The sequence below is a fragment of the Dermochelys coriacea genome, chromosome 7 (genome assembly GCF_009764565.3).
Source record: "Dermochelys coriacea isolate rDerCor1 chromosome 7, rDerCor1.pri.v4, whole genome shotgun sequence".
Taxonomy (NCBI): Eukaryota; Metazoa; Chordata; order Testudines; family Dermochelyidae; genus Dermochelys; species Dermochelys coriacea.
This window is the reverse complement of record NC_050074.1, coordinates 127,061,387-127,068,114: the sequence shown is the minus strand read 5'-3', so window position 1 is coordinate 127,068,114 and position 6,728 is coordinate 127,061,387.

Below are 6,728 nucleotides of genomic sequence, written 5' to 3'. Positions count from 1 at the left end.
GCTGTTTGTCTCTGGCTGGATCCCTGGATCATGGGACTGGGAAGTGAGGGGTGGACTGGGATGGCACACTTCTGTGGTGGCAGCTGTTCTGTGCTGTAGCACCTTTAGGTCTTGTCTACCCTACACAGTTTTGTCGACAGAAGTCAGCTTTTGTTAATAAAGCAGTGGAGGTGTACGCACGACAATGCTCCTTCTGCCGACAAAATTCTCCTTTTTTGCTGACAAAATAAAACCACCTCAATGAAGGACGTAGAGCTTTTTGTGGCAAAGTTATATTGACAGTGTCAATGTGTAGACACTGTGCTTGTAAATAGCCTCCAGGAGGTGCCCCACAATGCCCATGCTGACTGCTTTGGTCAGCAGTTCAAACACCACTGCCCTGCACCCAGGTTCACAGGTATCTGCCCCTCTTCCTTTAAAGGCTCAGGAACGTTTGACATTTCACTTCTTGTTTGCTCGGTGTGGAGAGCTCACATTGCATCTTCCCAGCTGACCATAGCAGCTCCACACAGAAAACACTCTCTCGCTCGGAGCACAGCTGAGTTGTTGGATCTGCTGGCACTGTGGGGAGAGGAGGCTGTGCAGTCCCAGCTCCACTCCAGCTGTGGGAACTTCGATACCTATGGTCAGATTTTTCATGGCATGTTGAATAAGGGCTATGAAGGGGGCACACAACAGTGCCGTGGGAAGATAAAGGAGTTGAGGCAGGCGTACCAGAAGGCAAGGAGTCAAACTGTTGCTCTGGTGCTGTGCCGAAAATTTGCTGCTTCTATAAGGAGCTGGACGCCATCCTCGGCAGCATCCTCACTACCTCTACCAAGAGCCCCGTGGATGCTTCAGTGGGGCTGGACACAGCGAACTTAACCCCAAAGTCATGGACGAGGTCAAGGTGGAGGACGATGTGGAGCACACAGCAGGGTCTTCCGTTGACGCAGCGAATCAGGATCTCTTGTCCACTCTGGAGCGGTCTAGCCAGTCCCAGGAGTCTGTCTCTGGCACGCATGATGCAGAAGAGGAAAACTCTGGTAAGTTTCAGAGTAGCAGCCGTGTTAGTCTGTATTCGCAAAAAGAAAAGGAGTACTTGTGGCACCTTAGAGACTAACAAATTTATTTGAGCATAAGCTTTCGTGAGCTACAGCTCACTTCATCGGATGCATCTTATGCTCAAATAAATTTTAGTCTCTAAGGTGCCACAAGTGCTCTGGTAAGTGATCTTTTTGAGTTGATGATGATTGGTTATATGAGGTAGAGCAGTCCTTTGCTCTGTATATTCTAGAAGTGCATGAAGGGATAGAAATGTACAAGACTAGCTGTGTTTGCGTGTGCTTCTCATTCCCCTACGCAGCTAAACCGTGCGGCAGAACTGTGTCTTAATTCACACTGAGATTTCAAGTGAATCCTCCAGACAGATCTCTAGGAAACTTTCCTGGAGGTACTCTCCAATCCTCTGCGGAAGGTTCCGTGGCAGAGCTGCTTTGTTCCTTCCCACATCATAGGAAACTTTCCCATGCCAATCGGCAATCACTTGTGCCAGGGACCAAAGCGGCACCCAGGGAGCAGTATAGGGACCCAGTCAGAAGATGCAGGCATGCAGGAGATGCACCCTTGCATACCCTCAGGAGAGAGAGACTGGCATCAGAGACGCCCGCCTGAGGGAAATGATGGCAGAATTTACAATATTGTCCTCAGTTGCCTGCAGTGATCTCCTTAAAAAGCCACCTAAACCCTCTCCCCCATCTTGAGCCCTGTCTCCTGGGCGAAACTCACCATGTTTAGGACATTCGCCAAGCTCTGTACTTGCCAAGGGACAATGAGAAACTGATTTATATTTTAAAAGGGACGTATTATAGGATAATTATTTAATGCTGTGTGGTACACTAATAATCATGCTTCTGTTTGTTTCTTGTGCTTCAGCAGATGTGGCCTTCAGGGGAACCCCTTATACACCAGTGCAGCGCCTCCACCAGATAAGGAAGCGACTAAGCAGGAGCAAAGAGGACATGTTTTGAGAAGTGCTCCAATCACAGAATCATAGAATATCAGGGTTGGAAGGGACCTCAGGAGGTCATCTAGTCCAACCCCCTGCTCAAAGCAGGACCAATCCCCAACTAAATCAGCCCAGCCAGTGCTTTCTGAAGCCTGATCTTAAAAACTTCTAAGGAAGGAGATTCCATCACCTCCCTAGGTAAAGCATTCCAGTGTTTTACTACTCTCCTAGTGAAAAAGTTTTTCCTAATATCCAACCTAAACCTCCCCCACTGCAAGTTGACACCATTACGCCTCGTTCTGTCATCTGCTACCACTGAGAACAGTCTAGATCCATTCTCTTTGGAATCCCCTTTCAGGTACTTGAAAGCAGCTATCAAATCCCCCCTCATTCTTCTCTTCCGCAGACTAAACAATTTCAGTTCCCTCAGCCTTTCCTCATAAGTCATGTGTTCCAGTCCCCTAATCATTTTTGTTGCTCTCCGCTGGACGTTTTCCTATTTTTCCACATCCTTCTTGTAGTGTGGGGCCCAAAACTGGACACAGTACTCCAGAGGAGGCCTCACCAATGTCGAACACAGGGGAACAATCACGTCCCTCGATCTGATGGCAATGCCCCTACTTATACATCCCAAAATGCTATTGGCCTTCTTGGCAACAAGGGCACACTGTTGACTCATATCCAGCTTCTCGTCCACCAAAACCCCTAGGTCCTTTTCTGCAGAACTGCTGCCGAGCCATTCGGTCCCCAGTCTGTAGCGGTGCATGGGATTTTTCAGTCCTAAGTGCAGGACTCTGAACTTGTCCTTGTTGAACCTCATCAGATTTCTTTTGGCCCAATCCTCTAATTTGTCTAGGGCCCTTTGTATCCTGTCCCTACCGTCCAGCGTATTTACCTCTCCTCCCAGTTTAGTGTCATCTGCAAACTTGCTGAGGGTGCAATCCACGCCATCCTCCAGATCATTTATGAAGATATTGAACAAAACCGGCCCGAGGACTGACCCTTGGGGCACTCCACTTGATACCGGCTGCCAACTAGACATGGAGCCATTGATCACTACCCGTTGAGCCTGACAATCTAGCCAGATTTCTATCCACCTTATAGTCCATTCATCCAGCCCATACTTCTTCAACTTGCTGGCAAGAATACTGTGGGAGACCGTGTCAAAAGCTTTGCTAAAGTCAAGGAACAACACATCCACTGCTTTCCCCTCATCCACAGAGCCAGTTATCTGGTCATAGAAGGCAATTAGATTAGTCAGGCATGACTTGCCCTTGGTGAATCCATGCTGACTGTTTCTGTTTAAAAAGGATGAATTCAAACTGGAGCGGGTACAGAGAAGGGCTACTAGGATGATCCGAGGAATGGAAAACTTGTCTTATGAAAGGAGACTTAAGGAGCTTGGCTTATTTAGCCTAACTAAAAGAAGGTTGAGGGGAGATATAATTGCTCTCTATAAATATATCAGAGGGATAAATACAGGAGAGGGAGAGGAATTATTTCAGCTCAGCACCAATGTGGACACAAGAACAAATGCGTATAAACTGGCCACCAGGAAGTTTAGACTTGAAATTAGACTAAGGTTTCTAACCATCAGAGGAGTGAAGTTTTGGAATAGCCTTCCAAGGGAAGCAGTGGGGGCAAAAGATCTATCTGGTTTTAAGATTCTACTCGATAAGTTTATGGAGGAGATGGTATGATGGGATAATGGGATTTTGGTAAGTAATCTTTAAATATTCAGGGTAAATAAGACTAATCCCCTGAGATGGGATATTAGATGGATGGGATCTGAATTACTATAGAAAATTCTTTCCTAGGTATCTGGCTGGTGAATCTTGCCCATATGCTCAGGGTTTAGCTGATCGCCATATTTGGGGTCGGGAAGGAATTTTCCTCCAGGGCAGATTGGAGAGGCCCTGGAGGTTTTTCGCCTTCCTCTGTAGCATGGGGCATGGGTGACTTGAGGGAAGCTTCTCTGCTCCTTGAAGTCTTTAAACCATGATTTAAGGACTTCAATAGCTCAGACATAGGTGAGGTTTTTCATAGGAGTGGGTGGGTGAGATTCTGTGGCCTGCACTGTGCAGGAGGTCGGACTAGATGATCAGAGTGGTCCCTTCTGATCTTAGTATCTATGATCACTTTCCTCTCCTCTGAGTGCTTCAGAATTGATTCCTTGAGGACCTGCTCCATGATTTTTCCAGGGACTGAGGTGAGGCTGACTGACCTGTAGTTCCCAGGATTCGCCTTCTTCCCTTTTTTAAAGATGGGCACTACATTAGCCTTTTTCCAGTCGTCTGGGACTTCCCCCGATCACCATGAGTTTTCAAAGATAATGGCCAATGACTCTGCAATCACATCCCCCAACTCCTTTAGCACTCTCGGATGCAGCGCATCCAGCCCCATGGACTTGTGCTCGTCCAGCTTTTCTAAATAGTCCCCAACCACTTCCTTCTTCACAGAGGGCTGGTCACCTCCTCCCCATGCTGTGCTGCCCACTGCACTAGTCTGGGAGCTGACCTTGTTCGTGAAGACAGAGGCAAAAAAAGCATTGAGTACATTTAGCTTTATCCACATCCTCTGTCACTAGGTTACCTCCCTCATTCAGTATGGGGCCCACAGTTCCCTTGACTGACTTCTTGTTGCTAACATACCTGAAGAAACCCTTCTTGTTACTCTTAACATCTCTTGCTAGCTACAACTCCAGGTGTGATGAGGCCTTCCTGATTTCACTCCTGCATGCATGAGCAATATTTTTATACTCTTCCCTGGTCATTTGTCCAATCTTCCACTTCTTGTAAGCTTCTTTTTTGTGTTTAAGATCTGCAAGGATTTCACTGTGAAGCCAAGCTGGTCGCCCTCCATATTTACTATTCTTTCTACACATCGGGATGGCTTGTCCCTGTAACCTCAATAAGGATTCTTTAAAATACAGCCAGCTCTCCTGGACTCCTTTCCCCCTCATGTTATTCTCCCAGGGGATCCTGCCCTTCAGTTCCCTGAGGGAGTCAAAGTCTGCTTTTCTGAAGTCCAGGGTCTGTATTTTGCTGCTCTCCTTTCTTCCCTGTGTCAGGATCCTGAACTTGACCATCTCATGGTCACTGCCTCAAATGCCAAAAAACACAGGGCATGGAGAGAGACTTCAAAGAAAAATTTTAAAATAGGCAGGAGAGAAAGAAGAGCCAGGAGCAAATTTTACTAGGTTAGATGTGGATGATAAAAGTGATGGAGGGAGCAAAAGGAGATGCTTAAGTCCTTAATCACACTGCAGGCAGAACATATGCATGCTCAGACACCTCCCCCCGCAGCCGACACAGAACTGCTTTCCGTGCCCTCCCCAAACTTCTCCCACAAATCCCTTGCAACTTCCTGGCCCATCTTGGTTCTCTGTTCACTCCACCACTTCAGACAGCTTCCATAATTCTAGCTGGACTTAGACAGTTATAAGAGCCTATATTGCCCTTTACTGTTATCTCCCTTGCCGTCAAGTCTTTTGTTTTTGTTGTTAGTTGGTATTTAATAAAAACAAACTCCCTGAAAGATAGCTGATCTTTGTCTCCTACACATGGTGGTTGCTGTTGGAATAAATACACCGTGGCAATTTGATCATTTGCTGACCATAAATCAGAGTCAGGAATCCAAAATTTTCAGCAAATAAAGCATGACTGTGCTGTATGGAAAGACACATTACTCGTGCTCGCTATCAAGATGGTGCCTCAAAGCCTCTTGGATTTGAATAGCCGTTTCCCCCCCCCCCCCACCACCCACCCATTGTGCCCCTCTACTAGCCCTAGTATCTGGCTGCTCAAAATCAGCTGCCAGGTGATCCATCTCCACACTCCACCCCGGGGGAAATTTTTCATCCTTAGCCTCACAGTGTTATGGAGTGCACAGCAGGCTGCTATGAACATGGGAATGTTTTCCTCATTTAGGTCTATCCTGCCATAAAGGCAGCACCAACATGCTTTTAATCTGCTCAAGGCATATTCTATAGTGTTTCTGCACCTGCTCAGCCTATTGTTGAAGTGCTCCTTGCTGAGGTCCAGGTTTCCCAAGTAAGACTTCATGAGCCATGGGAGTAAGGGGTACACTGGGTCTCTCAGGATCACTATGGGCATTTCAACATCCCCTATTGCAGTGCTTCCCAAACTAGGGGAAAGCCCCTGGTGGGCCGGGCCAGTTTGTTTACCGGCCGTGCCTGCAGGTTCCGCCGATCACGGCTCCCACTGGCCATGGTTCTCCGCTCTACGCTAATGGGGGCTGCGGGAAGCGACATGGGCCGAGGGATGTGCTGGCCGCCCTTCCCGCAGCCCCCATTGGCCTGGAGAGGCAAACTGCAGCTAGTCAGAGCCACGATCGGCCGAACCGGTGGACACGGCAGGTAAGCAAACCGGCCCGGCCCGCCAGGGGCTTTCTCTGAAGAAGCGGTGCCCCGAGTTTGGGAATCACTGCACTAGGGGATGTGGAAATGCCCATAGTGATCCTGAGAGACCTATGGGAATCTTCTGGTCTGGAAAGAAAGTTGCTGCTTGAAGCTTTCTGTAGAGGCCAGTGTTCCTGAAGATGGGTGTGTTATGCACCTTCCCAAACTATCCTGTGTTTTTGTCAGTGTGAAACAGCCAGTGTGATCCACAAGACCCTACCATACCATAGAGAAGTACCCCTTTCTATTGATATTCTTAATTGCAAGATGATGTGCCATGCTATGCGCTTCTCCGTCAAGAGGGCAGCTCTTATTTTGGTG